Source organism: Zalophus californianus, chromosome 9 (assembly GCF_009762305.2).
Source record: "Zalophus californianus isolate mZalCal1 chromosome 9, mZalCal1.pri.v2, whole genome shotgun sequence".
In the NCBI taxonomy this organism is placed as follows: domain Eukaryota; kingdom Metazoa; phylum Chordata; class Mammalia; order Carnivora; family Otariidae; genus Zalophus; species Zalophus californianus.
Window position 1 is genome coordinate 6539868 of NC_045603.1, and position 17347 is coordinate 6557214.

Here is a 17347-nt window from a genome sequence, read left to right on the forward strand (position 1 = left end):
TGAGGAAGCCCTCTCTGGGAGCTGGGCATTCTAGCCAGGCTGGAGAAGCACTTCCCTGAGGGACCAGGGGTGCTGCCAGGCACTCTGGGAGTCGGCAGGCTGCTCTTTGGCAGCCGAGGGGGAGATGTTCAGAGACCTCTGGATTCTGACCTTCTTGGGCAGCCTAGTTAGGAAGTGAGCTCCCCGGCTCTAGGGGTATTCAAGAACAGGTGATACTTTGATGACAGCAATGGATTCCATGTCAGTTATTTCTCCAACCACAGCATCATTCACGCTTTTTAAAAAAATATTTATTTGAGAGAGGTTGTGAATGAGAGAGAGAGAGCGCACGGGCCGGGGGGAGGGGCCGAGGGAGAGGGAGAAGCAGGCTTCTCGCTGAGCAGGGAGCCCAACCCAGGCCTCCATCCCAGGACGCTGGGATCATGACCTGAGCCGAAGGCAGATGCTTAACCGACTTTGCCACCCAGGCGCCCTAACCATATATACTTAAGCAAGTAAGACAGACGCCCTCATAGGTTCAAGCCTTGTGTAATCGGTCACTTGGCCATGGCATGTGAGTGCCTACTAGGCACGAGCGTGCAGAGAGGACAGTGTCACCCGCTCACCCTCAACGCCGCTATGGTTCCCTATTGCCTGACTCGGGCTGGATTACAGGTCCGCCATGGTCCTGCCCTCTCCAGCCTTGGGCATTGCCCTCCACTCACGCTTAACTGCATAATTTTTTTTTCTTCCCCAGAGAGAGAGAGCCTGTACTTGCTTGGGGGCAGGCGGGGGGGTGCAGAGAGAGAATCTTAAGAATCTGAAGCAGACTCCATGCCCAGCTACTCCAGCCTGACGCAGGGCTCAACCTCACGACCCTGAGATCATGACCTGAACCAAAACCAAGAGTTGGATGCTTCCCCAACTGAGCCACCCAGGCGCCTCTAAACTGCACATTCTTGACTCTTCTCCCTCTGCTAATGGCCACAAGTTGATACTCGTACACTGCTGTGCAATGCCCTTCCCAGCCATCTTCACCAACAGACTCCTGTTCCTTCCCATAAGGCTGACGTCCCCTCCCGGAAGCCTTCTCTGACTGCCCTTTCTCCAGCCCCACAGCTCCCAAGCATCTCGCTTGACTGTTGGGTTCTTGGCCTGTTCCCCCAAAGATCTTGTGGGGAGAGCCATGGCAAAGCCTTCTCAGGGCTATTCCTGGGTTTGGTCTCAGGCTCCCAGCGGGGCACATCCATGTCATTTGGGGGGGGATGGGGACTTCAAGGAGTTCCCAGCAGTCCATGCAGAGCTGAGGGACCAACTCTGGGAGCATCAGAAAGATCGCTGGGCCCTTGGCCACCCCTGACACCTTCTAACCCAGGGGCCCTGGCCAGGCTGGAGTAGCTGAAGCCAGTTCTGTCAGAACACAGCGTGGCCAAATGTTTACAGACCTTCTCAGAGGACCTCATTCTGGAAATGGGGCCCAGAAGGGAGCCTTGGCCCCAGACGCTCCTCACATCATGCCCGTCGGGGCCAAGAATGGGAAAAGTCTCAGATGTTCCTGGCGTCCTTTCTCTGAGGAAGTGGGCAGGCAGGGGAACGTAGGGGGGCACAGAGGTGACTTTTCCTCTCTCATGTTCCACGAAGGACCCTCCATCCATCAACCTGACAGTTGGGAGGGGGAGGGCTGTACCTCGCTGAGCCTGCCCCAAACCCAGCCTCTTAATGCAGCAGATGGAAACCAGTTAGGATCCCCCTGGCCGGAAATAACGGCAGCATCCTGGAGAAGAGAGGCTGAGGGGATGGGTGTGGGCGGGCAGAGGGAAGGCGGAAAGGCTGATTCATCTCCCAGCTCTGAGGCCACAAGGTGCCACCCTCACCACCCAGCCCTGCGGACCCCAGCCTCTGTCCATCCTGGTGGAGTGTTCTTGGCCCTCTTTTGGTCTGGGAGGAATCGTCCTAATGCCCAGCGCGGAGCAGGGGAGCGTGAGGATCCCCCTTGCTGCCTCCTGGCCTCTGTGCCCTGGCCAGGACCGTGCCTTGTTGCCTCTTGTGCAGAAATGGATGGGACCAGCCTCCTCACGTGGTTGTGGCGATTGAATGGGCGAGCAGGGCACCTGGCACGGAGTGCAGTATATATAACACCCCCCCAAATGCTATGTGGGGAAACTGAGGCTTAGCCAGTACGGGCCAGCACTGAGATTTGAACCCAGCCCTGAGCGGTCCTGAGGCCCGAGCTCCAGGCAGGAAGGAGGCAGGCTCCAGGAGCTGGAGAGGGTTCTTCCCTTTCTTTGAGAGGGTTTTTCCTGACCTCCCTGTGCAACATCCACAGACCAGAGCACCATCCCCCCACCCCACCCCACCCACACACCCCTTCCCGGTTCCTCTGCCTCTCCCCCATTCCGTTGAGACCCTGTGCTTGGTGCTGTCCCATCCCAAGCTCGCAGTTGCCTGATGCCCTGGCAACCTTGGGCTGCCCCCCTTCATGGTAGGAGCCGGAACATTTGCCAGGCAACTGAGTTCTCCAGTTCTCGGAAAAGAGAAAGGAAGGGCCGGCTCTGTGGAAACCTGCCCTGGGGACAGTAATCAGATCCTAGGAACCCTGTGGTTTGTTTCTGGCGGCTGCGTTTGCAGATGTTTTTGTCTGGGAGTTGGGGAAGAAGATGAGGGCCCATCCCTTCATGGGGGTTCAGCAAGCGGCCCAGCAGGGCCTGAGGCAGGTGTGTTGTCAATAATTGAATGAACCTTCCCAGCTGACCAAGCACAGGCAAGGAGGGCAGTAGCCTGTCCAGCAGTGCTGGGGTGAGGGAATGATCTCCTTTGCCTCTGTATCAATACTCAACTTCTTGTTCAAGTATTACATTGGAATGTCCTCCATCTGAGTGCCTAACAGAGACAAAGGATGAGTGAGTAACTAAGAAGTGTGTTCCTGGAAGTCTGGCTTCATGGTTCACTTGTTCCTAAATCTCTGCTAGTCCTGATAGGGGCAGCCCAGTGCAAGGCACGCTGGGAATTCAGCTGTGAGGTCCGGGCTTGAGACGACACAGCTTTCGGGACCTGACAACCGGCAGTGGACTCAAGGGTGATCTGGGCTATGGGGGAGGGAACACCCACTTTCCTGGGCAAGGGGCCATAGTAGGAGGGAACCAAGGTGGTGGGTGAGACTGAACTGTGGGGGGGAGGTCCCCAAACAGGAAAACATTCGTCACAGCCGTGGTCCACCACCAACACAAATCAGAACCCAGCCCCCAGCCCCACCAAGTTCCAAGGAGAGAAACAAGATCTGAGAGGGAGCCTCTGGCTGCTAGAAACAACGCAGGGTGATTGAAACCACAAAGGCATTTATCGTCCCACATGATGTATCGGTTAAGGTACCCAGGGAGCTGCTGTAATGAAAAGACTCCAAAAAGAGAGTTGCCTAAAGAAGGCAGAAGTTTGTTCCTCTCTCACGTCACAGCCCCCAGGTGAGTACTCTGAGGCCCATGGGGCTGCTCTGCCATACCCAAGATGGGGCATCTAAAAGGCTCCAGCTGCTGCCATTTTCCAGCTAGTGGGAAGGGGGGAAGAGAGTGCCCAGGGCAACCTGCTTTAATCCAGAAGTTTGCATACACTCCTGCTCACATCCCATTGGCCTGGACTTAATCACTTGGCCACACCTAGCTGCCAAAGCTGGTCTGAAGCTGAGGGTCAAGCAGCCAGCTAAAACTCATCCTGTTCTATTCCTAAACAGATGGCAGGAAAAATGGACCCAAGAGAACAGTTAGCAGTGTCTGTCACATAACCAGGAGTCTGGTGATAGAGTGCCTCCAGGGTTGGTTAAGTCAGTAGCTCATCGACATCTTCATATCTTCAAGGATCTCATGAGTTGATTTTTGGTCTCAAGTTCGTCCCCTCAAGGCTTCAAGATTGTTGCCACTGCTCCAAGCATCATACCCTCATGCACTAATCAAAAAGGCAGAGTAGAGAATGTTCCTCCCTTGTGTCTGGGAAAACTTTCTCAGAAGCCCCCTTCTCCAGCTGACTTCCCCAACTTTCATTGGCCAAATAAGTAGCATATGCCCATTCCTACCCCGATTACTAGCAAAGGGGGTCCAAATGCTCAGGGCAGAGCAGGGAAGCACAAGGATCTGTCTTCCCTGCCTCCTGGCCTCTGTGCCCTGGCCCAGGTTATGCCTTGTTGCCTCTTTTGAAGAAATGGATGGGACCAAGGACTGGCTTAGACCAATTGAGATTTATCCCCAAGGTCTGGGAAGGGTGCCCCACTTCCTTCCCAATACAGGGCCACCTGAGGGCGGAAAAAAATCAGGGTTCCCTTAGCAAGAAAGAAGAGGGGGAGGTATGTCTGTGGGTAAGGAGCCTCCACGGGAACTGTACTTCCTGCCCACCTGCTCTGCCCTAAGCCCCACAGTAGACACTTTCCTGCACCTGATTTCACTCACCTCACTCCTGTGAGGAGGACACCAGCTGTAATTTATATATGAGGGAATGGAGACTCAGAGAGGTTAGGGGACCTGCCTCAGGCCACACAGCCAATATGTGGCAGAGCTCAGTTCCAGCCCCAATGGGAGGATGAGCAGAACGGTAGCTCAGAGGAGACGTGAACGTGTAGAACTCTAGAGCCAGGCCCCTCCCATTGCAGGATGGCCCAGCAGAAGTCCCGTGACCGGGCCTTCTTAGTTCCGTGACCAGCAAAATAAGATCTTAGGAAGTATTTCGTGATGATGTAAATGGCGGAGTATTTTTGCAGACTCGGGGTTTAATTCTACATTGTAATTGAATGAATGCACACTTTACCCTAAGGCTCTTTGCAAAATCGGTTTTTTGTATCTGTTTTGTTAGATGCCGTACACAATTTTACTCTTTTGGCCTCTCACTCATTCCATGACTGGTTGGTGTTGAGACCATTGGAAGATCCATTAATCATGAAGGAAATTAATCTGTTAGGGTTCATTTCGATTGTAAACAGCGACAACAAAGTAAACGTGACTTAAACGAGTTAGAGGTTACTTTCTCACTTGCGAAGAAGCCCAAGGCGGGCAGCCCAGGGCTGGTGTGGCAGCGCCGCAGAGTCCATGAGCCAGGTTCCCATCAGCTTGAGGTTCCACCACCCTCAACACACGGGCTCTGCCTTACAGTCCAAGATGGCTGCTCAAGCGTCAGCATCACATATGCATTCCAGCCGGAAGGAATAAGAAAGGATTGCAGTGGGGCACTCTCTGCCCATTAGAGGGAGTCCCCCAAAGTGGCATATGATATTTACACCTCATCGCATTTGTAAGAACTTAGGCATAGGACAACGTAGCTGCAAACGAGGAGTTGCCCTGTGATACCGTCTCTTTACAGCCTTGGCACCCACGGGGCTGGGACAGCCCTGCGGGGTTGTTCTGAGTTGGGACAAGGGGCTGGGTCTTTACAGCCCATGCTGATTAGTCATTGGATGCAGGTTGACCTCAGAAGACATGATCTTAGGCAAGGCAGCCTTTTTTAGCCCTCCAAAAAGGCCAAGAACTGAGGACCATGTTCCAGGCGCTCCCCTAGCAGCTAGGGAATGAGTTCATTCCAGCAGGGGAACCTGGACAGCTCCTCACAGCATCCATCCCAATCCTGTAAGATTCCACTTAAGTGATGCTCAGAGACAGGCCAAATAATCCATGGTGTTAGAAGTCAGGATCGCGGCGGCCCTTGGAGGGGGCTTCGGGCTCTGGTTACCGTGTTTCTTCATCGGGTGCTGGCTGCGTGGAGGTATCACTTTGTGAACCCCCACTGACCATACACTTATGGTTTGTGTGCTTCCCTGAAATAGCAAAACAGAGGCTGGGGGGTCGGGGGAGAGGGTTACAGAGGCTGTCATGCCTCTGTGCAGGACAACGTCAGGGGCTGGGGTACAGCCTGGCTGCCGGCTTGGGAATGGGAGGACGAGCCAACAAGAATGAGGTGAAACTTGAATGTGAGGGGCCCCTGGAGAGGTGGCTCCAGCTCCACGATCACCCAGACTGAGCTGACGCAAGGCCATGGCCAGGGATGCCTTAGAAAGGATGAGTTGGCCCCAGGCCAGGGTGCCAAATAAGGAGCCTGGGGGCCGAAAACCCATTTTAGGGGCATGCCTACCCCCAGAGATGGGTCCTGAAGAAGCAGCTGGAGGAGGTGGAGAGAGGACCAGAAGCCAGAAGTGTCCGAGGAGTGAGCCCGGGGTGGGGAAGGGGGAGGCCTTCTGGAGCTCACAGAGGCCCCCGGTGTTAACAGCTGGGGCCCTCGGAGCCCCCAAGCTGGCAGTGCCAGGCACTCTCTCTTTGGGCACAGGCATCGAGCAGGCCACACCTGCCCATTTAGGAAGAGGGTTGGCAGCAATCAGGGAGGCCTTGCAGGGATCCCAGGCGGAGGAGGCCCTGGCAGAGCTGCTGGAGACTTGGCTGGGTCCCTGCTGTCAGAGCAAGGACAGGCAGGGAGCCAAGGCAGCCCGGGCCGGATGCAGCCCCGCCTGCATGGTATGGAGGACGGAGCTGGGCCGAGGGGCAGTGGTGGGATAGGCCTCCAGATCGGCCACGAGGGGAAGGGCTAGGCTGGGCCCTGGGATTTGAGGCCTTTGGGATATTCACCCCAAATATTACCTTAGGAAGTCGAAAGAGTTAGTCAGGGGTGTGCAAATCATACTTGATAGAGACCCCTCGGAAGTCTGCTTTGCAGGGCAGTGGGAAGAATTGTGTTCCTGGGCTACAAACTTTCTGTGGGACTTGAGAAACTCACATCTTCTCCGAGCCTCAGTTTCTTCATCTGCAAAGTGGGGGCAGGAGACCAAGGAGCCTTTAAGCAGCTTCTGGCTCTAAAATCCCCAAACAGATGAGAAACTTCAAGGGGCCTCAGGGGCTAGAGCTGGAATGTGGCCACAGTTCCCTCTTGAGGCCTCGATGTGGGCTCTGACCCAGCTGCCGGGGGGGGGGGGGGGGGGGCGCGCCTGTATCAGTGCCTGGGAGGAAGTTTCTGGATCCAGCCTGCAGAGTCATTATAGAGCATCCATGCCAGGAGACCACACACCTCAAAGCCTAGAGGCAGTGAAGGCCCGAGAGATGTCCCCAGATGGCAGGCAAAGCGCAGGGGAGAGTGTGTACTATATGACGCCTCACCCAACTCTCTGGGGTAGGCATCATGACTGTCCTCTTGCTAAAGAGGAGACAGGTGCCAGAGAGGGCTAGTGTGTGCCTAGTCACACAGCTGGCTCCTGCCCTCCCCAGAACAGTTAAATCTTTTTTTTTTTTTAAGATTTCATTTACTTAATTTTTGCAAGAGAGAAACAGAGCATGTGCAGGGCAGAGGGACAAAGGGAGAAGCAGACTTCCTGCTGAGCAGGGAGCCAGATGCGGGACTCGATCCCAGGACCCTGGGATCATGACCTGAGTCAAAGGCAGACGCTTAACCGAGTGAGCTACCCAGGCGGCCCTGGAACAGCCCAATCTTGAGTACAGAAATACCCCTACCTCCAGCCTGGCCCCATGCTCCCTCTCTGCCCCCCTGTCTACCCCAGCTCTTCATGCACAGAGCACTTTCATCTCCCCTGCAGGGTACATTTCACAAACTGCCCCCTCTTTCCTGTGAGGCAAGAAGTATTGTCCCCACTTTTACCCAGGAGACACCCATGCCCTGAGAAGACCTTGCCCAGAGTCCACAGCTAGTAGGAGGTGGGGCCAGGACGCGGTCCGGGTCTGTCTGACCCCAAGCCCGGGAATCGTGCTGCTCTGATGTCCTCCAGGTAAACCCAAGAAGGGCCGACTCATTCATGAGGGGAATGCAGAGAGGGTCATAGGACCACCCCTCCCTCCTTCCACCCTCAGGTACAGCCCACTGTCAGGTCGATCCCATCAGGTAAACCACAGGGCTTTCTGAGCCAAGAGACTGACTCTCTAATGGGCGGAATGTAGGCAGAACGAAGCTCCCTCCCCTGTTGGCAAACATCATCCAGGCCCCCCCCCCCCCCCCCCGTTCCGCTGAGGGGCCTCAGGCCTGACTCCACAGGTACCAGAGCCAGCCGTGGCATCTGGATCCCATTAGCTTGCCGTGGGCTGGTTTGAGCAGAATAGCCTCGACAGCCCCCAGGGGACCCCAGCTGAGCTATGCAAGTGCCATCTGTCCCTACTCCCACAGCAGCTCCCTGGGGTGGAGAGCCCCTGAGTCTCCCGCGGGGCCGGACAGGGAGGAGGCAGGAAGCATTAAAGTCACTTCTCCAAAGAAGATACACAAATGGCCAATAAGCATGTGAAAAGCTGCTCAACACCATTAATCATGATGGAAAAGTGAAAGCCATACTGAGACACCACTTCACACCCACTACGATGGCTATCGTCAAAAAGACAATGACGGGGGCGCCTGGGTGGCTCAGTTGTTAGGTGTCTGCCTTCGGCTCAGGTCATGGTCCCAGGGTCCTGGGATCGAGTCCCACATCGGGCTCCCTGCTCCGCGGGAAGCCTGCTTCTCCCTCTCCCGCTCCCCCTGCTTGTGTTCCCTCTCTCACTGTGTCTCTTTCTGCCAAATAAACAAAATCTTAAAAAAAAAAAAAACAATGACAAGTGTCAGTAAAGGTGTCAGAAATTATAAACCTCATACATCCATCGCTGGGGGAATCTAAAATTGTGCAGCTGCTTCAGAAAACAGCTTGAAAGCTCCTCCAAAAGTTAAACATGGAGTTACCACATGACCCAGAAGTTCCCTTCTCAGGTGTATACCCAAGGGAATTGAAAATATCTATCCACACAAAACCGTGAACATGAATGATCATAGCGGGTCTGTTCGTAACAGCCAAAAGCTGGGAACTTTATTGAGATACCATAACATCTGCCCAGTGGTTTTGTTTTAGCATACAAATGTCCGTTAGCTCACGCCCAGATATACTCATACAATAGTATATTTTTCCGGAACGGAGCACAAGCATATCCTACAGTGTGGATGAAGCCCTGCAAACACGCTCACTGAAAGAAGCCAGACGTGTACCGCATGATTCCATTGATATGAAATTGTCCAGAATAGGCAAATCCATGGAAAGGGAAAAAAGATGAGTGGTTGCCAGGGACTAGGGGGGAGTGGGTGGGGGGGAATGACTGTTAATAGGTGCAGTTTTTTTTTTTTAAAGATTTTATTTATTTATCTGACAGAGAGAGACACAGCGAGAGAGGGAACACAAGCAGGGGGAGTGGGAGAGGGAGAAGCAGGCTCCCCACCGAGCAGGGAGCCCAGTGTGGGGCTCGATCCCAGGACCCTGGGATCATGACCTGAGCCGGAGGCAGACGCCTAACGACTGAGCCACCCAGGCGCCCCGCAGTTTCTTTCTGGAATGATTAAAATGTTCTATAATGGGTGATGGTGGCTCAGCTCTGTGAGTATACTAAAACAAAACCACTGGGCAGATGTTATTATGGTATCTCAATAATGTTTTTTTTTTTTTAATATATAATACATAGTTTTTGGTTTTTTTGTTGTTGTTGCTGTTCAGAGGATAGGGAGCCCGACATGGCAGTCTGGGCTTCCAAAGTCAGTGGAAACACTGTTCTGCCTCCCCCCCCCCGGCCGCCCCACCGCCGTGGAAACATTCCCCGCTCCAAGTTTTGGTGTTTGGAAACAAAAATTCCATGAGCGATTATTGAGTGTGGTCATGATGCCTGGTCATGATTATGGCCCATGTCTGCCTGTGGTTCAACGCATACGCTCTATCCACTGAGACAGATCCCCACCTTCTAAGTGTTGCCTCCACCTGCAGATAGAACTTGGGTCTTTGTTGGGGCCTGCCCCATTCTGCTGGACCAGCTGTTTCTGGGTGGCAGGGCATCTCAGAGACAATGGCTTCACGAAGACCCATCCCGCCCTCAGAGGGCCCCCCCTAGTGGTGGATGAAGTCCACGAAGCCAGGCTCTCCAGGGCAGCAGAGCAGGGCTGAGGCAGGCAGGGGCAGTTTTGACCCCTGCTTGAGCTAAAGGCCCAACAGAGGTGGGATCCCCCTCCAAGCTAAGAGACTCGGGAAGAGTGCATCTTACTGGAACCTCGGAACCTCGAGGAGACAACAGGGACTGACGATAGTGATGAACTTGTAGCCCCAGGATAGGGCAAGATAGTATGCAAAATAAAATGATAATGAGCCAAAACTCTGTGGGTGTGCCTGGCACAACTGAACTTGACACTTACCAAAGTGTGAGGGGATAAGCCTTACACAAATTTTACCGCAGTTAATTTTTTGCAGTAATAATCAACAGGAGATGGGAAGTACGCAGTAAGATCAGGAAGCCCTATGGCAAAGCCTTGAACTTGAACCCCATCCAACAGACGTGTGTCAATGCTGACTGTGCTTAAGAGACAGAAACCCCAAACCTAAAATTCCTCAAATCATAAGGAAATTGCAGTGCCTTCCTTATTTGCCTTTGGCCACCCACTGTTTTAATAGCAACATAAGACTTTCTTAATGACAAAGACTTAGTCATGAAAGGCCACTGCTGACTCCAGTGAATAACTATTTAAGAGGGGAAATCATGATGATGATGGCAGTGGCCACTCACATTTTCCAAGCCCTTGTTCTCAGCCACCTTTACATGTGTTAACTCATTTATCCTCACACTCACTCTTTGAAGAAGGGGCTTTTTTTTTTTTTTCCAGGCCCCCAGCACGGGGCCTGAACTCATGACCCTGAGATCGAGACCAGAGCTGAGATCAAGAGTCAGATGCTCAACCGACGGAGCTACCCAGGCGCCCCTGAAGAAGGGGCTATATTGACTCCACTTTGCAAGATCTCGAAGCATCTTCTAAGTCAGGATGAGCCATTTGTGGTCAATGTCGTTTTGATGTTGGCCTTTAATCAATTTTCTTCTACTTCTTCCATGTTTGGCCAGTCTGACTCCTGACTCCTCTGGTGAGACATGCCAGGCACAGCCCCTTGGACGGGAACGCCCTGTCCGAAAGAGGCCCCGGGCATGGCGGCTGTGCTCTGGGAACCAGCTACCCGCTCCCAGCCCTGAGACCTCTGTCCTCGCCAATGCTGCCCTGTCACCCTCTCCTCCATCTGTGGTTCTGCCTAAGCCTTGCCATGGCTGGGGCTCCAGACCCTCCCGCCTGACAACCCCTCCCTCCTCTCAATTCTGTTTTTGTCTCCCCCAACTTCTGAGCCTCCCCATCCTGTTCCCTGTCCCAGGGAAGTCCCCACATGCCCAGAGAGGCTAAATCAAACTGAATATTTCTTCACCAGGAAACTCCACATTCTAACCATGATGCGGAAACAAAGCTTTTTTTTTTTTTTTAATCAGAGTAAAAGGAAACACACATGCATTACACACAAAACCCCAAATGACTCCATGATGTTTTTGTAGAGCAAAGAGCAAAAAGACACACACACAGCATTTCACAAAATGATTTCTGGCCATTGCAAAATGATCATAAACTGTCCCAACTTCCCAAAGAGACTGAAAGGAAAATTCATTTCAAACCACTTCTTACTTTCCACTGGGCTTTAAATGTAGTCCAACCCCGCATTCAAATTGCAGAAGGCCAAAATAAGATTGAGGGAAAATTGTTCACATGATGAAAAGAAGGAAAAGATCAGCATCCAGTCCAGAGCCTAGAAACTACTGGAAATCCTCAACCCATGCAACCCTTTCCCATCACAAAGCCACAGAATTTCAGGACCCTGAGGGACCATAGACCCACAGGCCCAGCTGCTACAACCCTGCATAAATACTTACCTTTCCATTTGAAGACAGCCTGTAAGTTATGATACAATTCCAAATGCAGAAACAAACACTGAAATTAGCGATGGCTTAAAGACGGTAGAATTTTATTTCTCTCTCAGGTAAGAAGCCAAAGGTGGGCAGTCAGGGCTCAAGGATTAACTGCCCCTCAAAGTCATCCAAACACCTAGGCTCCTGCTACCCGCTCTGTCCTTGTCCCCCCACACTCAGCTTTCATCTCATGGTCCAAAGTAACTGCTCCAGCTCCTGCCATTGCACCCACACTCAGCCAGCAGACTCAACCCAGAGATCATTGCCATCACTTCTGCTCTTATCCCACTGGCTAGACCTCACTCCCCTTAGTTGCAAGGGGAGCTGGAGAAAACAGTTGTTAGGTGGGGTGCCAGGTGCCCAGCTAAAAAGTCTATTGCTATATAAGACAGAAAAAGTAGTTATTTAGAAGAAACTGGCCATTTCTGCCACAGAGGGCTCCTTGGGAAAATACAGACCATTCTATGGCACAGTTTTCCAGAATGCACCATGCTAAAGCACAAAGAATGTCGAAGTTTGTTTTACTTGGAACTTGCTAGCATCTTGGGCACAGTTCCACTTTATTGTTAATGCCAAAACCATGTCCCAAGATTAAAAATATAATGGTTTTTGGACTTTGCTGCTGGTTCTAAGGATGGGCTCTGGAGTTTGACTCTGGTTTAACTGCTCAGGTGTGACTCTGGACCCTCTTTCTATAAGACATATGGCTTTGGGCAAATTACTCACCTGCTTGTGACTCAATTTCCTCATCTGTAAAATGGGATAATATTGTTTCTGCCTCATAGGATTGTTGTGACGTTGCACGTGGGGGCACCTGCCACAGTACTGGGCACATAGGAAAAGCTCCAGGAAGCCCGGGCAGCGGCCGGGACAGACCCACATGCAGTAGGAATGAGGCTCCCAGCTGTGTGAGTGGGCCACCAGGGACGTGGATCTTCCAGACAGTCAGCTCTCCCCATTGATGCCAAGCGGAGCTAAGACATGATCCTGCTGACACCACAAAATTGCAAGCCGTTAACAGATAAATGATCTTTGTTCCCAAGCTACTAGATTTGAGGACGGTTTGTTAGGCAGCAATGAATGAGCAGAAGACAATCTGATAGGGGCACCCGGGTGGCTCAGTCGGTTGGGCATCTGCCTTCGGCCTGGGTCATGATCCCAGGGTCCAGGAATCGAGACTGGCATCAGGGTCCCTGCTCAGCAGAGAGTCTGCTTGTCCCTCTCCCTCTGCCCTGCTCGTGCTCTCTCTCTCTCAAAAAAAAAAAAAATAAAGAAACTGTCACAGCTCAAAGAACAGTGAGGAGATTGCTGAAGAAAATAGGACCCCGGTTATGTAACCCAAGTTAGCTAAAAGCAGATGCTTGTTTTAATCCCCTCCTGTTTGTCTCGTTGGTGAGGCGGGGGTGGGGGGGGATTCTGGGAATGGCTGAAAACATGCCCCCTGACACCGGACAGGTGAGATGGACAGTAGTTTATGAGTCATTGCTGTCCATGCACGGCCACTCAGGGCTGCACTCATGAACAACCAGGGGTGGCGAGAGGCAGGCTCTGTAGTATCAAGAGGGTGAAGGGCCCTTGGTTCCCATGGGAGGATGGACTTGTCTGTATAATTTGCCGGGCTGCCAGGAAACCCAACCCCGAGCTATGCAGGAATAAGCAGGAATTTGTACCTGGTCCATGTGTGATAAGGAGGGTTGTTTAGCTAGGAGACTTTTTCATTTTTTTTTTAATATTTTATTTATTTGACAGAGAGAGAGCTCACAAGCAGGGGGAGCAGAAGAGGGAGAGGGAGAAGCAGGCTTCCCGCTGAGAAGGGAGCCCGATGCGGGGCTCGATCCCAGGACTCTGGGATCATGACCTGAGCCGAAAGCAGACGCTTAACTGACTGAGGCACCCAGCGCCCCTAGCTAGGGGCCTTATCCATCCACAGGAGCAGAGTTGGGGTTAGGGGGACTTGCCATTAGGCCATTTGAGGGTCTTCTGATTTCACCAGAAGTTAACTCGGTGTACGATATTGGTTTTAACTTTAGTCTTTCATGCCATAACACTTAGCCCAGATGTTGCCTGTGGTGATGTAGAATATAGAAAATGTGTCTAAGGAAGGTGTGGATCTGGTTAAAGTGCTGTCCAGGCAGAATGCTGGAAATGCCAGAGGTCTTCTTTTAGCTGCCTGTCATAAAATACAAGAGGACTGAGGACCTAAAAAAGCAACTGTTTAGGTTTTGAGCAGAATGAAAAGGAAATATACGAGAGGCAGGACTTGTTAGTTTCAAACATTTAAGCTATTAAGTAATTTCATTTTTTAACAACAGAGTTGATTTCTTTTGTAATAAAATTAATCTCAGAATGAAAGTTAAAACAAAACCAAACCAAACCTTGGCTGTCTTTGTGCCCAGGACAGAGCTTGGCACGGTGCTTATCTGCATTAATCTTTGAACAAATGCAGTTCAGTGCCTCTGTCCTGCCACCATCCTGCGTCATATTCGACAAGTTCTTAACCTGCAAACAATCTGTTTCCACGAAGAGCTTAATTAAGCAGAGCAAGTGACCCCAGCGACAAGCAGGGTGGGTTCCCCAGGAAGCTGGGATGACGGAAAGCTACTAAGAAGTTATTTTCCAGGCGAAGTTAATTTTTTCCTGGTCCTGCCTCAACAGCCACAGCGTGGTTCCCCCGAGAAATTGGTCTGTGCCGTGGTTCCTGCTCACTCTGCAGGATCTCTCACCTAGTTTTCTTGTTTAATTCACAGAACCACCTTACTATGTTGTAAGAAAGATTCCCATTTTAGAGATGAGACTGCTGAGGGCTTAGAGAGGTGGTCACACGGTCAAGATTTGAACTCCTATCTCTCTGAGGATAAAACTCATGCTCCTTCAACCACACCAAGGGGTCCCGAGCTTTCTCCCAAAGACCCTGCCCTGTGACAACCCAGGGGACCCAACAAATCACAGATCTCAGATGGGGATGAAACTGCATGGCAAATCCCATCCTTTGCTTGTTACAGTGCAAAAACCTGCAATGTTCGTCTGTGTCAATGAGCAGGCTGGGGTGTGGACCCCAGACCCCAGCCTGATTTAGGCGTGCCGGACCCTCTCTCTGAAGGGCACTTTTGCAGTGTCATTCACTCAGCCACTATTTATCATGGGTTACCATATAGCAGCCCCTGCTGCGGTGGGCCGTGTCCAGAGAGGTGCCTGCCAGGCCAGAATGCCCGGTTTAGCTCACGCCCAGCTGCCAGGAAGCGAGCCAGTGGCCTGTTTTCCTCATCTGCGGAATGATGGTAATACAGCCTGTCTACGTCCGGACTGGTCAGGAGGAATGGATGTGTTAAGGTGTGGGCATAATGCCACATATAATAACGGGCACCCTCCTTCCCTTATTGTTTGGTGAACGGTTGGATGGATTTAATTGCAAAACTAAGGCAGACAGGAAAGGCTATAATTAGTTCCATTTTACAGATGAGAAAATTGAAGCTCGGAGGCACCACTACCCAGGAGGACAGGCGGCCTGAGATGGCTTTGGTCCTGCAGTAGTCTCCAGCTGAATCCGCCCTGCTCAGGCTGTGCAGGAAGTCCCCCTGGGAGATGTTGGCTCAAGAACACCCCTCTCCGCTTTCCCAGTGGGCTCAGCACCAGTGCCCCACTGGATGGAAGGAGATGGGGTGTGGGCTGGAGGAAGCAGTCTGTTTTGGAAGGAGGTAGGTGGAAAGAAAGGGACAGAAGAAAGTTCCAGAGTGTGGAATTTGGAGAAGTTAATGGGCACCTATGGGAGGTTTGCGGGGAGACAGCTATTACAAAGCATGAACGTTTATTAAGCACCTTCTTTGTGCCAGGCTATGTCCTTAGCATGACCACATGGCCTCCTTGAACCCATCAGGTGGGGACGCCTAGGGGATGGACCCTGCGTGCCCGGCCCCCCCCCCCCCCCGTATGCCTGTGGGGCTTTGTTCTAGCGCTTCATCCCACCCAGGCCGGAAGCCCTTGGGGCGCTGGAGAACGACGGACAGGGCTGGAAGTGCTGAGTGAGGCGGGGAGTAAGCGGGATGCGGGGATGGCCGGGGAAGGAGCTGGGCGGGGAGGGAAGGGAATTTTATCGCGAGCGCTGGAGATCGGGTGCTGCCGCCTCCAGGCTGCGCGGGGGACCCAGACGGCGGCCCCGGCGGCCCCGAGGCTTCCGAGGGCGCCCCGCAGCCTCCCGGGGAATCTGAGGACGCCCTGGTCCAGAGCGCAGGGGTGGGGCGCAGATCTCCGCAGGGCAACCCCGGCCCCTCAACAGGGCCCCGGCCGGTCTCCCCAGCCCCGCCAGCTCTCCACCTCCCGACCTTTGTTGGAACCGCGCCCTCGGGGCCCGGAACACTCTCCACCCACTGAACCCCTGCTCATCCTCCCTGCCTTCTCGGGCAGCCTCCCCGGGCCGTCCACCCCTCCCCGGGGCAGAGTTTCTGCTCCGTCCTCCGACTTCCCCGGCTCCCCATGGCGCGAGGGTCCTGCACCCCTCTCGGGGGGCCGCGGCCTCTCCTCTCCGCCGAGGGGTCTGTAGCGGGGGACGGACGCCGAATGACCGGGAACACCTCCTGGAGCGGTGGAGACACGCACACGCACACAGCGGAGAATCACACACATACACTGGAGATGCAGGCACATACACGCAGACACACACGCCTCCCCTCCACCCCCCACCCCGGGGTGGTTATTTGGGGTGGAAGAGCCCGCAGGCCCGTAAACCTGGAGCAGTGGACACACACACACAGCGCAGATGCACGCCTATACAATGGAGATGCGCGCGCGCGCTCACACACAGACACGCACACGCACACACACACGTCCCCGCCGACGTGGTTGTTTGGGGGGTCCCACAAACTCGCGCAGGAGCCTTTTCCTGGCTCGAGGCGCCCCCTGGTGGCCCGGGCCTGCCCGCAGGTGCGTACCACGGCTCTGCGCGCCCCCCAAGCTGACCTCAGGCGGGGCGGCCTCCCCAGATCCCTAGGCCCGGTGTCCCCTGCCCTGCCCTCCCCCCACCTCCCCCAAGCTTCCTCGCGGGCTGGGAGGACCGGTGGGGAGTCTGAAGGGTGCGCGCCTCCTCCAGGAACACCCAGGGGCAAAGGGAGGGAGCGGTCCGAGGGAGTCCACATCCGGCAGAGCGGAATCACCATGGAGCCGACCTTTCCGTCCCGGATACCCCCGCGCCCACGCTGGATGGCTCGCGCACACCGCGGGCACGCACTCGGCCCACCACACGCCTGCAAACGCGCACTCACATGTGCACACGACACACCTACACGTGCATGTGCGCACACGCAGACGCACTGCCCTTCTGTGTGGTTCACCCTTTGCTCACTCCACCGGGTTTATCACCAGGATAGCTGGTGCCCGCCCCCATCATCCAAGAAGGCGGTGCCCACCTTCTGGGCCAGGGCCCTAACTGCCAACTGACACATAGCCCCCTGGCGCGCCAAGCCCTAGGGTAGGAAAGATGTGGTAAGCGCGTCCTGCTGGAAGAGTAGGGTTGATAAAGGGCTGGTGTGGCCACACCGGAAGCCAGCATGAGTGGCTGTGATGCAGGAATTCTAGGGCCAGTTGACAGGCTGGGGTGGTTCTCAGCAGGCTCTCCCAACCCCACTTACTGAGTAATT